The following is a 15930-nucleotide window of genomic DNA, read 5'->3' on the forward strand; positions in this document are numbered from 1 at the left end:
AGATTTTACCTGTAAAAGCAGCAGGGTAAATTATTTTCAAAAAAAATTAAAATAACAAAAAGTGAAGATTAATAAAGAATCCATTCAACAGGTAGAAAACTAACTTATCTGACCCCAAGACCCCACAGAGAATAGGAAAAGGCCATTAGCCTAAGAATAAAGAAGATAAAGCAGGACTGGAGCCTGTACTTTGTGTGCTTGGTTTGTATTTTATTTGTTCACTGAAGTTGCATTCCAGACTTATTTTGCTTTCATTTTCTTTTGCTGCATACTTGAATCTTTAAAGTATCCTCCCACAAGATTAATAAAACTCATCATTCTACCAAAATCTCTTCCTCTTCTGAAGACCTTTGTTAAAGTATCAATTCCACTCAATTACCCAGCCTTGGGAAGCTTTGCAAAAGATCTCTGACCTGCCTCTTTCTTTCACTATCCCTATATTCCGTCACAGTTACAAGATTCTTTACCTCAGTCTTTTCTATCTCTCCTCCCATTCTCCCTGCCACTGTTGTAGTTTTGAGCCTCTTCAGAATGTACATCAATCACTTGATATTTAAGACTTGCTCCTCCCTCTGTTGTTATCTTTTACATAAATGTCTGTCCCAACTCATAAACCCCCTGCAGAGAAGCAGTTTTTCATATGTCTTAGAGCACTTGCCCACATTCAATACACATGCTGAAGGTACACTTTGCAGATAACCAAAGATAACCTGTATGGAAGATTTTGGAGTCAAGAGATCTGAATTAGAATTCCAGTTTTCACAGTAGTCAGAAAATGAAGTTACTCTGAATCTGGATTAAAAAGAGGGTATACAGAAGCTCACAGGAAAAATTCTACATAACGTGTCTGATACATAGTGCTCAGTAAAAAAGCTACTGTTGAAATATTAACATGCTTAATTGTGGCCAGGCACAGTGGCTCACACCTGTAATCTCAGCACTTTGGGAGGCCGACGCAGGTGGATCGCTTGAGCCCAGGAGTTTGAGACCAGCCTGGGCAACATGGCGAAACCCAATCTTTACTCAAAATAAAAAAATTAACCAGGTGTGGTGGCACACGCCTGTTGTCCTAGCTACGCGGGGAGCTGAGACTGGAAGATCACCTGAGCCTTGGGAGGTCAAGGCCTTGGTGAGCTGTGATTGTGCCACTGCACTATAGCCTGGGCAACACAGTGAGACCCTATTTCAAAAAAATAATAATAGTTTTACCAGGAGATTTTTCCTAAAATGCATTACGCATTTTTCTGAATTTTCTATTAAAATCTGTCTTAAAAAAATGTAGGAGGTTCGCCAGGCATGGTAGTGTGGGCTTGTAGTCCCAGCTCCTCAGGAGGCTGAGGCAGGAGGACTGCTTGAGCTCAGGAGTTGAAGGCTGCTGTGAGTTATGATTGTGCCACTGCAGCCCAACCTGGGCAACAGAGTGAGACTCAGTAGAAAGTAAAGGAATCGGGAAAGAGGGAAAAGGAAAGATACATTAAATTACAATTTAACAATTACGATTACAATTTAATTGTAAATTATATGTGTAAATTACAATTTAACACATTAGTTATTTGATTACATATCTGTCTCACATTGTTGCCACAAATTAGAAATCCAAGAAAACAGCAACAACACTCTCATTTTAGAAATTCCCAGCACCAGGCACAGTTCCTGACATATACCAGGCCAAGTGTTTCTGGACTGACCATAGCTTTTTATTCTGTGGAATTGTCTTACAACAAATTAGAAGAGTGCAGATACTTTTGAAGTCATTTTCTGATATTATATTCCAAAAGATGTGTATGAATCTACAATGCAATTAAAATGTTTAAAGGTAACTATTTCACCACAATCTCACCATCACGTCATCATTTCTAAAATTTATGCTATTCTGGGGCCTTAATGGTATCTCAAAGTCTGTTTTAATACCAAGTTGCTTTGAATACAAATGATAATGACCTTGCTTTCTTAAACAAACACAGCTTTCTCATCTCTCTCTTTATTGTATTCCTATGACCACAAGTGCCTGAAACATAATTAAAAGTTATGCATATAAAAAATAATACTAGCAGGAATAAAGAGATGTATTCCTACATTAAATGGTTCTAGATTATGGAAGTATGGTAGGCAAGGGCATAATATTGATATAAATAAAATTATATATTCTAATTAAAGGTCTAGCAGCATGACTGAATGTTAACATCTCTTTCAATTGTCTCATCTATAAAATGGTAACACCTGCCCTGACAACTTTACAAATTTATTGTGGTAATTAGATGCAACAATGTACATAAAAGAAATTTGGGAAATATAAATTGACCAATTCAACAAACACTGAATATACAAAGCACTACAGATACAAAAACAGGAAGCCCATAGTAAGAAAGTCGGTCTGGACTCTCTCAGACCAACATCCCATTTTTTTTCCAACAAATAATTTATATCACCACCCTAGCTTTACTGAAACAAAATTCTAAACTATTTACACATATTTTGAAAATTTAACAGTGCCCTAACTATAACAAAGAGGAGGAAAAGCTTAATATATAATGTGTACTTCCACCTATAAATACTCAGGTATGCCAACTAAGTTAGAATGTATAATAAAGAAGTTAGATGCTAGCACTTATATACAGAATCATAACAAATATGACAGCTACAAATTCAGACCTTCCAAGACAAATGTGTTATACTGGCAACTCAAATAGCACAATGGCACTGCAGTCAGTAACATGGATTTTCCCAAATGGTGAACTCTTAAACAATTTGAACTAAGAAAATGAATTAACAAGAGGCTGGGGCAGGAGGACTGCTTGAGCCCAGGAGACCAAGGCTACGGTGAGCTATGACTGAGCCACTGCACTCCAGCCCAAGTGACAGAGTAAGATTTGGTCTCAAAAACAAAAAAGAAAACAACAAAGGCCAGTACAGTGGCTCATGCCTGTAATCCCAGCACTTTTAGAGGCCGACATGGTTGGATTACTTAAGCTCAGAACCAGCCTGGCAACAAAGGACGGTTGCCAGGACCAGCCTGGCAACAAAGTGAGACCTCCTCTCTACAAAAAATACAAAAAATTAGTGGGGCATGGTAGCACACGCCTATAGTCCCAGCTACTCAGAAGGCTGAGGTGGGAGGATGGCTTGAGCCTGAGAGGCAGAGGTTGCAGTGAGCCAAGATCACACCACTGCACTCCAGCCTGAGTGACAGAGCCTGAAGTAAGGGAGGGAGGGAGGGAAGAAGGAAAAAGAAAGAAAACAGAGAGAAAAAGGGAGGGAGGGAGGCAGGCAAGAAAAAAATGAATTAAAAGAAATTTAACTCCTGGCAAAGTGAATATATATTATAGAGTTAGGTTATGGGCTAATTATGTTTTCCTCCTACATGAATTTCTGGGGCATCTGAAAGTCTTGTGGGATGCAAGATAATTATTCGCTGTCTCTCACATTGCAGGATGGCATCCCTGGCCACCAACCCACCGAACTCATCCACAAATTTCTACAACATCCCTTAAAGAGCAGTACTTATTCCACTGAGAACTACTAATCTGGAAGACCCAAACATATTATTACATAAGTAATAAATGCTAAAATAAGTAGGTATAAAGTGATTTGGGACTATAAATGAGGGAGCATGGAAAGTTCATAGGTAACCTAGGTCTTGGCACAACGTATCAGTCAGGATTGGCTAGTCCAAGCTGCAGTGACAACCAACCCCCAAAAGATCAGTAGCTTAAAACAAAAGCTTATTTTCCGCTTAAGATATAATACACATTCATCACAGATCAACTGGGGGCACTGCTCACTGGCATCGCTCAGAAATTAGACTGACAAAGGCTCCATTTCCACATATGTCCTTAAATGGCAGGAGAAGGGATAGGACAGCTCCTGTATCTTCTTTTAAACGCTACCACTTCTGCTCATGTTTGACTGGCCAAAGTCACAAGGCCATGCCAGAAGTTCTCAACCAGAAGCAACTTTGTCCCTCAGGGGACACTTGGCAATATCTGGAGGCAATATATGGTCACAACTGGATACTACTGGGCATCTGGTGGCTAAATGCCATGGTTGCTGCTAAATACCCTGCAATGCACAGGACAACCCCCAAAATAAATTATCCAGCCTAAAATGTCAACAGTGCCAATGCAAGAAACTCTGGGCCATGCCTAATTTCAAGGTAGGGATGAGGGAGATAAAGAAGCACAATACTACCACGTGCCAGGGGACAGCCATCAGAATATTGGTAGAATAGTATTAATGGATTACCACACATGAATAAGAATTTGCCAGGCTAAAGGAAAATGATAAGGAAAAGCAGAGATGGGTAAGAGCTTTGTCTAGAGTAGGTTCATGGTAGAAAAACAGGTGAAAAAACAGCATTAGATTTGTATTAGAAAGAAAACTTCAGTGAGAGCCTGGAGAACAGCTTTGGAAAAGGAAATAGAAAACCAGTTAGGAAACAATTATTAGAAAAGTGGTAAGATCCTAGACTGAGGAATGGGCAATGGGCCAAGGAGGGGAGGGGGAAATCAGTGAGCTATTTCTAGGTAGAAAAGACTGGAGTCTTTAACCAACTGGAATATGAAGGGTGAAAAAGGGGAACTATTAAAAGATGACCCATTTCTAGATAACTCAATGATTAAAAAATTTAAAAGGAGGTATGTAACAAATTCAGTTTTAGATATCTTGAGTTTGAAGAGATGAGAAGTTAGGCCTATCTGAAAGGCACTAACATATACAGGTATTAGATGCAGTCAAGAGTTATGAGAGGTAAAGAGTCAGCAAGAAGAGACAGCTGATTCTTGTATCTGCCTGTTGTGTTTTTCCTCTAGCCTTGCTATTAATTGTAAGCTATCAACTGACGTTGACCATAGGTGTACTAATAAATGGACTAGAAAGCCAAATAACCAAATTAAGATACTCTCTAAAATTAAACAGGCTGAATACTGGCCTGAGAGAGGTTCTCATGTAAATTCATATATTTTAGGTAAGGAGTGTTGACATTTTTTTTTTCAGATGTTAGTTTACTTTTGAATTAACTGTGTTATATGTGTCAAACATGTATTTTCCAGAAGTTATAAGTGTTTTGATCAGTGATCAATAAACTACTTACTATGGGAATATTTGAGAAAAGTGCCTTTTTTTTTTTTTTTTTGAGACAGAGTTTCACTGTGGCCCAGGCTGGAGTGCAGCGGCTGCATCTTGGCTCACTGCAACTTCTGCCTCCTGGATTCAAGCGATTCTCCTGCCTCAGCCTCCCCAGTAGCTGGGACTACAGGGGCGCACCACCACGCCCAGCTAATTTTTGTATTTTTAGCAGAGACAAGTTTCACCATATTGACCAGGATGGTCTCAATCTCCTGACCTCATGATCTGCCCGCCTTGGCCTCCCAAAGTGCTGGGATTACAGGCATGAGCCACCATGCCCGGCACAAAAGTGCTTAAATTTAACTAGAGGAGGAGAAAAAAGCTGGGCCTGGTAATGTATCACTAGGAAGAAACTCTAAACTTAGGTTTACCAATAGCAAGAAAAGGTGTTCACAGTTAGTGCAACTGTCTGCAGCGCAAGCTAAAGACTAAATCCTGGACAGCAAGTTCAGGTTCTTCAAACTGAGGGCAGTTGGCGAACTTCCAAGAGCACATTTATAAAGCAATAAAAGCAACAAAAAGTTTTTTTTTTTAACTTTTAAGATGAATGACAAAGGACAAATTGAGATGTATGCTTCTTGTTTACCCCCATGTGTCTTAAATTTAAATGTCATTTTGGTATGCCACCTTCAGTTTAAATGATCTTCTTTAAAAATTACCCTTTTTGGATTAATAAATTAAAGGCTGTTAAAAGAAGAAATAACAAAGTACTATAGGTGGACATCAGTTTTTGTGTACCAGCATGTATTTCCCCATTTGTAAAACAGTAGTCTGATTTTCCAAGGAGAATCTCCCCATCTGGCCAAGTGGGACAATTCTCAGACTAACCAGAGCCACCCCCTGGCCACAGTGTTGTTTCTGATGAAAAAGAACCCAAGGCAGGCAGGCGAGTGACATAGCTCCAGCACTTCCAATGGAACTACAGAGGGGGAAAAAAAAGGCCCTCTTCATGCTTCCTTGAAGCTGGGAATAGCCTGCAAACTACCTGAGAAACAGAAAGAAAGCAAAGTCAAGAGTCCTGGTGATGCTGCTTGAAACTCTGGATATAGCAATCTGAGGTCAGCTCTATCTCCAGACCAAGCCAATGAATTCCCCTTTTTACTCAAGTCTGACTCTTACATGTTCCCTGATAACTGAACAGAAACTGAATGACTAAACATCCTTAGAAATAACAGCAATATAGTACAAACCACATAAACAAATCAATCAGTAATTTAGTCGATAATACACAGAAATAGTTATTTTAAAACAGCAGCTGTCAAACTCTCTGATCTCAGGATCCCTTTATTCATATTCTTTTTCTGAGACAGAGTCTCAGTCTGTTGCCCAGGCTAGACTGCAGAGGCATGTTCTCAGCTCTCTGCAACCTCTGCCTCCCAGGTTCAAGTGATTCTCGTGCCTCAGCCTCCCAAGTAGCTGGGAACACAGACATGTACCACCATGCCCAGCTAATTTTTGTATTTTTAGTAGAGACAGGGTTTCGTCATGTTGGCCAAGTTGGAACTTTATTTATATTCTTAATTATTAAAGACATCAAATAGCTTTTATGTGGGCTATACACATTGATATTTATATTATAAATAAGTAAAACTACTAAAATTTTTGGTATTTGCTTCATTAATTCATTTAACATAATAAACCCATTACATGCTAATATAAATAATGTATCTTATGAAAAACAGAATTTTCTAAAACAAAGTTAGGAATCAGAGTAACACTGTTTTACATCTTCACAAATTTCTCTTAGTGCCTAGCTTAACAGAAGACAGCTGGATTCCCGTATCTGCTTCTGCATTCAATCTGCTATATGTTTTCTTTAAAGTACGTGAAGAAAATGTGCCTCGCATGGACAGCTAATTGGAAGAGAGGAGTATTTTAATAGCCTTCCCAGAAAACAATGGATATTCATCTTTTATTCAACACCAAAACTCAGGTGGCAATTCTGAAAGGTTAGTTGCAATGTGGAATTCACTGTATCAATGAACTTTTTGGCTCTGGTATATATAAAAATCCATTTGTCTATGTTGTACTTTGAATGGATCGCCTACCCATGCACGATTTTGTAACATGAATTGGTCATTTGGGAAAATATTGGTTCAATGAGTTATACAGATCTTCCCAGAGTTGACACACTTCGTCATACTGCCCCCCCAATGACACCCCCCCACCCCCCCACACACACAGTCTGGCTCTGTAGCCCAGGCTGGAGTGCAGTGATGCGATCCTAGCTTAATCCAGCCTTGAACTCCCTGGCTCAAGCAATCTTCTCACCTCACCCTCCTGAGCAGCTAGAACTACATGCCACTACACCTAATTTTTATATGTTTTTGTAGAAACAGGGTCTCGAACTCTTGGCCAAAAGCAATTCTCCCACCTCCGCCTCCCGCAGTGCTAGAAATATGGGTGTGCACCATCATGCCCAGCCCAACATACTTTTTTTTAATCACATTCCTTAATATCACCACCCATCTCATCAGAAAAGTCTTTTAAGTATTAAGAAACTGGCAAGTCATAGTGACAGGAGTTTCCCAAAAATCTAATTTTCACTTGAAACATCAGATTTTAGCACTGGCTATAAATGTTTTCCTCGAAGTGGCCAGCTCACTTTATTCATTTCCAAGGAATTACCTGCCAAATACTCAAATCTAAACAGCTATCTGAGCTTATCTGTCATCCTGTTAAATAAAAATAAAAATGGTGTCCCACTAAAAAGCAGCTAGTTCAGCATGCAGCTCAATCACACAAGTGCTTTTCCTAGAAAAGAACACTGTACTTCAATGTGCAGAAATGCTTTATGCATACTTCCCATTTAATCACACTGAATATTAAAAAGACATATACTCCAAGGTAGAGATTTTAAAAATTAAACCTTTTTACTGCTGCAGCAAGGGGATTATTAAGTGAAACCGGCATTTTTTCAAATGCTTAATGTGTGTTTGACTATAAAGAACACAATGAGGACTCATATGTTTGGTACAACTGCCTAGAATCATTTTAAAGTGCCAGCAGTTTACCCACCACTGCTCCTTCACCATCCATACAAATGTCCTCACAGTGAAAGGGCAAATAACGTCTCAGTTTCATTATGAAAATAATTTTGATTTTGTGAACCCCTTAAATATAAGGATCCTAGGGATCTCCAGGAGTCTGTGGACCATACTTGGGGAACCACTGTTTTAAAAGATAGTGGAAACCAAACTGAATTTTAATAACTGATAACTGAAAAATACATTTCATAAAACTTTTTTTACTTTTTTTTTTTTGAGACAGTCTCGCTCTGTCGGCTAGGCAGGAGTGCAGTGGCAGGATCTCGGCTCACTGCAACCTCTGTCTCCCAGGCTCAAGCAATTCTCTTGCCTCAGCCTCCTGAGAAGCTGGGATTACAAGCGTGTGAGTAGCTGGGATTACAGGCGTGTGCCACCACGCCCAATGAATTTTTGTATTTTTAGTAGAGACGGGGTTTCACCATGTTGGCCAGGCTGGTCTCGAACTCCTGACCTCAGGTAATCCGCGCCCCCTCAGCCTCCCAAAGTGCTGAGATTACAGGCGTGAGTCACCGCACCCAGCCTCATTTCATAAAACTTTTAAATGAAGGAGACTTTCAAGTCATCTAGCTTATTCCTTCAAAGGGGGATGTATCCAAATCCCCCGCAGGTTAGGTCAGCTCCACTAACTAGAATCAAGGGTGGGGCTGTACCTTTAAAAAGCACTCTGGAAGTCTGAGGTACTGTTAGTTTTACAAAGCATTGATCTAGTCTACAATCTTTACTTTACAAATTAAATATCATGAATATATGCAACTGATTAAAAAGACTAATTATATAGAAGTTGTATCATTTTTCCTTACAATTAGCCAGCCCCTTCATTATTTCAGCATCTATACACGTTCTTCCTTCAACTAGTTTTAGTAGGCATATTTATGATGTAAGACACACCTAATCTGTTTATGTACAATGATTCCTGGCTTAGCTTACCCCATTAAATATTATTTCCAGTCATCCTTTCACTAGATTATTCAATTTTTACAAGGATTGGCCATCTACTGATAATATATGCTCTACAATTCACCAGTGAATATCACTGACAAATATCCTTAATTCAGTTTATATTTAGAAATACATTTTGACTTGAAAAGACCTGAATAGCATACATTCATCCATATTAACATACAGAAATAATACCTTACTATAAAAATAAATATTCAGTAGCAGTCCTAGTTTTAAATCATAAATAAGATTTGGCTAGCCTGGGCAACAAAGCAAGACCCCTCCCCCCCAATCTCTACAAAACTGTTTTAAAAAATCAGCCAGGCGTGGTGGTGCACGCTTGTAGTCCTAGCTACTCTGCAAGCTGAGGCAAGATCTCTTGAACCCAGAAGTTGAAGGTTACAGTGGGCTATGATGGTGTTACTGCACTCCATCCTAGGCAACCTCTCTCTAAAAAATAGATAAAGCAGTAAGAATAAGGATACTAAAATAAACAAAACCTTTAGAATCAATAACACAGATTCCCATGCCTCCTCCACTCCATTCCCATTCTGAGGCAGCATGTGTGTTGCAATCAGATGGGAAAAAATATTTTTATTTTTTTAAATAGCTCTTCCAGAGACAGAGATGAAACTACTCCATAGCCCAGCACTTGGGAACTACTTCAGGTGATGTATGTAAATGGAGAGCCGAACATGCCCTAGATGATCTCTACAGAAGTACTAGCTAAATGGCCTAGCTGAGCAAATGTCTCGCAGTGTATAAATTAAGCCCTGACAGAAAAAGCCCAATGCAAACTGCCTCTCAGAAACCAGTTAAGTGACTAGTTAATTGGGGGTTTGAAAATGTATGGTTTACCAAGTAGATTAACCCCCTAAGAAGACAATTTGCATTGGGGGATTTATTTATTTATTTACTTATTTATTTTAGAGATGAGGTCTCACTTTGTTGCCCAGGCTGGCCTTGAAATCCTAGGTTCAAGTAATCCTCCTGCCTTAGCCTCCTGAAGTGCTGAGATTATAGACGTGAGCCACCAGACCAAGCCCACAGGAGTTTAGATGCTAACTTGGGGACTTAAAAGTAATTAGTCTCCAAAAGGAGTACAAGTAAGCATTTGAGAATATACTTTAAAAGAAGACCAACTTCCTATTTAAAATAGTGATGATATACTAACTTCTGATCATGGGAAATACAGCTTCCTAAAACTTACTACCAGACAGTTCAAATAAACCGAAAGTGAAGAAAGAAACAGAGGAGAAAGGAATAGGTGACAGGAAGGGGGAGAGAAGGAAAGAGAGAGACACAGAAGCAAGGCAAATGTGGCAATACTTTCAAAAGACCCATTAAGTTAGATGTGTGAGATGGCTGCACTGTACATGTGTGTATCACTGTATTAAAGAATGTAAAGCTAAAAAAAAAAAAAGAATGTAAAGCTAACACAAGTGAAACAGTTCAAAAGAAAAAGTCAGAGGACCCTAATGGCTCAATCACTGCGGAGGACTAATCTGGCTGCACCCTAGACCAACCAAATCATAATTTCTGGGGCTAGAATTCAGGCATCAGCATTTTGTAAAGCTCCTCAAGGGATCTAAAAATACAGGCAAGATTGAAAACTACTTGCCGGGCGTGGTGGCTCATGCCTGTAATCCTAGCACTTTGGGAGGTCGAGGTGGGACGATCACTTGAACCCAAGAGTTCAAGACCAGCCTGGGCAACAGAGGGAGACCCCATCTCCACAAAAATTTTTCAAAAAATTAGACAGGTGTAATGGTGCGTGCCTGTAGTCCCAGCTACCGCAGCAGCTGAGGTGGGATTGCTTGAGCCTGGGTGGTAGAGGCTGCAGTGAGCTATGATTGCAGCACTGCACTCCAGGCTGAGGCACTGAGAAAGATGGAAAGAAAAAGGAAAAAAAAAAGGCTGGGCGCAGTGGCTCATGCCTATAATCCCAGCACTTTGGCAGGCTGAGGCGGGTGGATCACCTGCAGTCAGGAGTTCAAGACTAGCCTTGCCCAAAATGGTGAAACCCCGTCCTCTACTAATAATACAAAAAAATTAGCTTGGCATGGTGGCACACGCCTGTAATCTCGTTACTTGGGAGGCTGAGGCAGGAGAATCGCTGGAACCCAGGAGGTGGAGGTTGCAGTGAGCCGAAATCGCACCACTGCACTCCAGCCTGGGCGACAAGAGCAAAACTCTTGTCTCAGAAAAAAAAAAAGAAAAAGAAGAAAAAGAGAGAAAGGAAGGGAGGGAGGGAGGGAGGGAGACAGGAGAGAAGAAAAGACCGTTGCCCTAAACGTTGGGAGTAAAAAAGCAATAAAAAGATGAATTCAACACATTTACAAGTTTTCCAAACTGCAAAAAATTCTCATTTGAAATATAAATAATGAAATACAGTCTTTGAGCTGAACGGTCTTTACTGTTACCGCCAATTTTAAACTGATTAAAATGTTAACAGACCCTCTTTACAATTGGTCTTTGGTACTTATCTGATCTATGATATAATTTGCAGTAGCAACTCATCAAGGCTTAGATTATAAGAACCTTATAAATTGTAAGAATCCGACTACCTACCATCTTAGTTTTACATATGTAAGCACTACCCTAGTTTTCATTCACTCTCATAGTTAAAAACAAATGTTCCTGGATGCCAATTACACCATGTAATAGTGTCAAGGTGACACAACCTAAAATATCTTGTTCCTGAGAAACTGGAATTCAGTCAAATTTCCCATTACCAAAATTACATATTTTAGAAAGAGAAAACAAAATCCAAAAATTCTAAATCTGACTTATGATCAAGCATATGCTTAGCATATGCAAACAGCATCATTCTACAAGTAGCTCAAATGAATATATCTAGATATATTTGTGAACTGTTTGAATTTCCCATTTTAAAACAATTGAGACTTCATCAACTGTTGAACAAAAAGCCCAAAATGTGATAATTTTACAAAACTGTATTAAATGCTGTGTTATAGGACAGGCGCAGTGGCTCACACCTGTAATCCCAGCACTTTGGGAGGCCAAGGCGGGCGATCACCTGAGGTCAGTTGTTCAAGACCAGTCTGGCCAACATGGCGAAACCTCGTCTCTACTAAAAATACAAAAATTAGCCAAGCGTGGTGGCGCATGCCTGTAATCCCAGCTACTCCGGAGGCTGACGCAGGAGAATCGCTTGAACCCGGAAGGCGGGGTTTGCAGTGAGTGGAGATCGCGCCTCTGCACTCCAGCCTGGACAACAGAGCGAGCCTCCATCTCAAAAAAAAAAAAAAATGCTGTGTTAGGCTGGTCTAAGTCCTTTAACTGTAGAAAACAATGAAAACATTTTAGTAAGGTTACTTTTATACGCGATTAATGGTCACCTCAGAGTCACCCCATTCATCATGGCTTTAAGCCAAAAAAAAATTTTGGGGCGTAACTACACAGTCTTCTAGTTCAACAAAATAAGAGAAATCCAAACATATATAATGAGCATTGAAATGGCTAATACAAGATGCTTAAAGAACCTCTAAAAAAAAATCGCTGGATTAGAAATGAAAAAAAAATGGTTAGTCATGAACTAGAGAGGGACAAAACGAACTAAGTTTCAACATCGGCAAACCAACATGTTTTCACCAAAACAGGCAAAAATTTAGACAAACCTAAATATGCAGTTTAAATATAATGAACCCTGCAGATTCTGTAGGGTTAACCTCCCTAGCAGAGGCCTCAGTAATTCACACCTCAATTAGAATAGTGTCTAATGATGTTACTATAACACTGGCTCAATCAGAAAAAAACTGCTTCCAAGTGGGAGAGCTGGAGTGTGACTGGGCAGCATAAATTAGGTTAATTCTTGCTCCTTAATTTGCAGGGAGAAAGAAAAACTGAAGGGGAATACAGAAAAAGAATTCACACACAATCGCTCGACTAAAATGCAGCTTAAGAAAGTGAAGCACCGGTTTTTAAAAATAAGATTTGCTGCTTCCTAGTAGAGGCAGAATTGCTTCAAACAGCAAAGCTATCATAAAAGGTCAATCATTCATGTAAAACTTACTCCAAAATATTTCAAAGTGACTTTCTCAGCACAAATTTTCATTAAGTCTGAAAAACGGATTTGCAGTTTGGTTTTTTCTAAACTCAAGATTTACACTGAAGGCAGTGACCTAAACAGAAACATACACTCCCACTTCAAAAATAAAAAAACGAAGATGCAATACTTCTTTAAAACTCGCCCAAAAACCTGGAAAGCAAAGAAAAGGCCACTTCTATTAATAGAGTCACAAAATGCTACAACGACTTTTATCAAAAGAAGTTTTTAGTTTTAATTCCAACAACTTAAACCTACATAATTCACCACCATCTTTAGATCTAAAGCTACTCCAGATTATAAATGCTTGTTCTATCTCCATTACATTTGTTCTGTAACAAACCCATTTAAGTAAACACAATCATGACAGCATTATGGAAGAAACACTAATTTTAAAAACCGTATTTTTAAATGTTAATCATTTTACAGTTTGGAATATTATGTACTAATCATATCAGAACTTTCCAATATAGAGAGAGTAAGTCCTTAGCATTAAAAAAAGTTACATTTTAGAACTTCCTATATTTCAACTGAAATATATATATTTAGTCTCCGCAGGGTACGGCAAAAGTAATTTATGAAATCCACCATAAAAATTACTCAAATGCCATGTTCTAAATCTAATTACGAAATTACGCATTTTTTTTTTTTTTGAGACTAAATGGTTTTGCCAGCAAAAAGGAGTGAACCTACTTCTTAAACACCCGAGTAACCAAGCTGCTACTAAGACTAAAAGGATGCTAATTCTGGCAAAAGTCAAAGGTTATTAACAAAAATTAGCTAAGACTATATGTTTGCAGAAAGTCAATTCAGGATAATTCCGCTATTATCCTGTTGTGTTTATTATTCCTAAATAACTGGCAATTCCACTTAAACTACGGTGCAAAAACTAAATGCATTAAGAAACTAATTTGGAAATAAATGTGTTTTTTTTTAAATAAAAACAAACGTACTTAGGTTTTTGAGGGGAAACAGCTATCAGTCTTCAACAGGGCTTTTTAAAGCCTCTGCACCAGCAAATAAACCTTTCATGTTAACTAAACACACTTGTGTCTTTGCAAATCTAGTTTGAGAAATCCTAACAGCAGTTTGGGACAAGTGATGGAGCCACCGCCCTCCACCCTACACCAATTTCACTGTCAGTACATGCAGTGCTAACAGTAAGATCAACTATGTCTTTTATTAGGAAGCATGTTTTATTGGGGGCAAGGAGGGGTTCAGTTAGGTGCTAAGAATGTGTCCTGCATACCGCTGTCACTCTCAGTACTCAAAAAGTAAACATATCAAAGCCAGAAGCGTAAACTGGCATGACAAGACTAGGAAGAGAAAGTAGGGGACAAAGACAAAACAGAAATTGGCTGGAGAAAATAAATTTAGACCAACAATTTACAACTTTCATTTAGACCCTAAGGCAACACATTCCAGCCGACCCAACGCGCTCAGCCGGGGCGACGGTGAAACTACTGAGAACAACAAAGAGGAGCGGCGGCCGCGGCAGAAGTCCCGTCCGAGTTTAACTTGATTCTCCCACGAGCTGCAAACGGAGCTAGGGACCGGAGGGACGCGAGGCACCGCCACCCGGCATTCACCCGGCCCGCCCGGCCCGGCTCGTCAGGCGGCCGCGGTCGCCCTCCCAGCGGATTCCGCGCGCTCCCCGCCGCCGCCGCCGCCGTAGTCTGGAGCCCGCCCCCGGGCGGGGAAGCCGCGGGCGGGGTGCGCGGGCCCTGCCGGGGGAAGGGGAGGGGACATGGCGCGGTTACCTGGGCTCGGGCGGTGGCGAGGGAGTCCGCTCTCCCGCCGCTGCTGGTCCGCGGACGCGCCGGCCCCGTAGCTTTCCCCGGCGGCCCGGAGAGCTCCTCGGCCCCCGCCCCGAGGCGTCCCGGCCAGGCCGCCCCTCCTCAGCGCCGCGCCGCTGCCCGCGCGGGCAGGACCGCCTCGAGCTCCCGGGCCGCCCCGCGGCGGGGGGCCTCTCTCGCTGGGCGCCTGGCTCCCCTCACCCGCTCCCACCCCCTGGGCGGCCGCGGAGCCTAGGGGAGAGCAGGAAGGGCCTCCCGAGGAGAGCGGGAGGGCGCGAACTCAGGCTCCGCCACCCAAACCGCTCCGTTACGGCAGCGGCGACGACGACCAGGGCCGTGTTGTTGCTGCCAACTTGTCGAGAGGCCACTGAGCATGCGCGCGCGGGGACCACATCCGGGTAATTTCAGGGTTTGGCCCTTTTCCCCCGCAGCTTTCCTTTCTCCCGGCTGCCCCCGCCTCCCGCCCCGAGTGACGGGGAGGGTCGCTCTGCGCAGGCGCCTGCAGGGCAGCGCCAGCCGGCGGGCGGCTCTGAATCCGGGCCTGGGCCTGGGCCTGGGCCTCAGCGCGGGCGGAGGCGAAGGCCTGCTTGAGGGAGTGGTCGCCGGGGAAATTGGCATCTCTTTGCAAAAAAGTACCCAAGGAGCGCGGGAGAGCTCGGCGTAGAGTGGGCGTCCAGTAAGTGTTTATAAATAGCTATTAGCCCGGCCTTTGTTTTTTTTTGTTTTGTTCTGTGTTGAGGACCTGCGTAGGCACAAAAATTGGCCTTCAACCACCAGCCGACAGCTCTGGGGAGAAGTTGGCTAGGTTGTAGGAGTTCACTTCGGGAAGAAACAGACGCTGGCGGCACCTTCCTTCTCTTTCTGGCACCCCGAATCACGAGCCCCAGAGGTGTTCACACTCGAGAGACGCACAGGACAGTCAAGGAATCACATATTGAAGAGCCTTGCCAGGCGT

At 41.5% G+C, this 15930-nt stretch overlaps 1 protein-coding gene across 5 annotated transcripts in view; it reads right to left on the reverse strand.

The window, feature by feature from the left end:
- The window catches only part of SMAD4 (SMAD family member 4), a 52639-nt gene extending 37289 nt beyond the window's left edge, over nt 1-15350 (reverse strand). For all 5 annotated transcript variants that reach the window (XR_004029623.1, XR_004029622.1, XM_030810408.1 and 2 more), the window contains exon 1: nt 14940-15350. The gene's annotated coding sequence lies outside the window, so the exon portion shown is untranslated. The remainder of the gene's footprint in view (nt 1-14939) is intronic.
- Nucleotides 15351-15930: the final 580 nt, after the last annotated feature.

Source organism: Nomascus leucogenys, chromosome 4, assembly GCF_006542625.1.
Source record: "Nomascus leucogenys isolate Asia chromosome 4, Asia_NLE_v1, whole genome shotgun sequence".
Taxonomy (NCBI): domain Eukaryota; kingdom Metazoa; phylum Chordata; class Mammalia; order Primates; family Hylobatidae; genus Nomascus; species Nomascus leucogenys.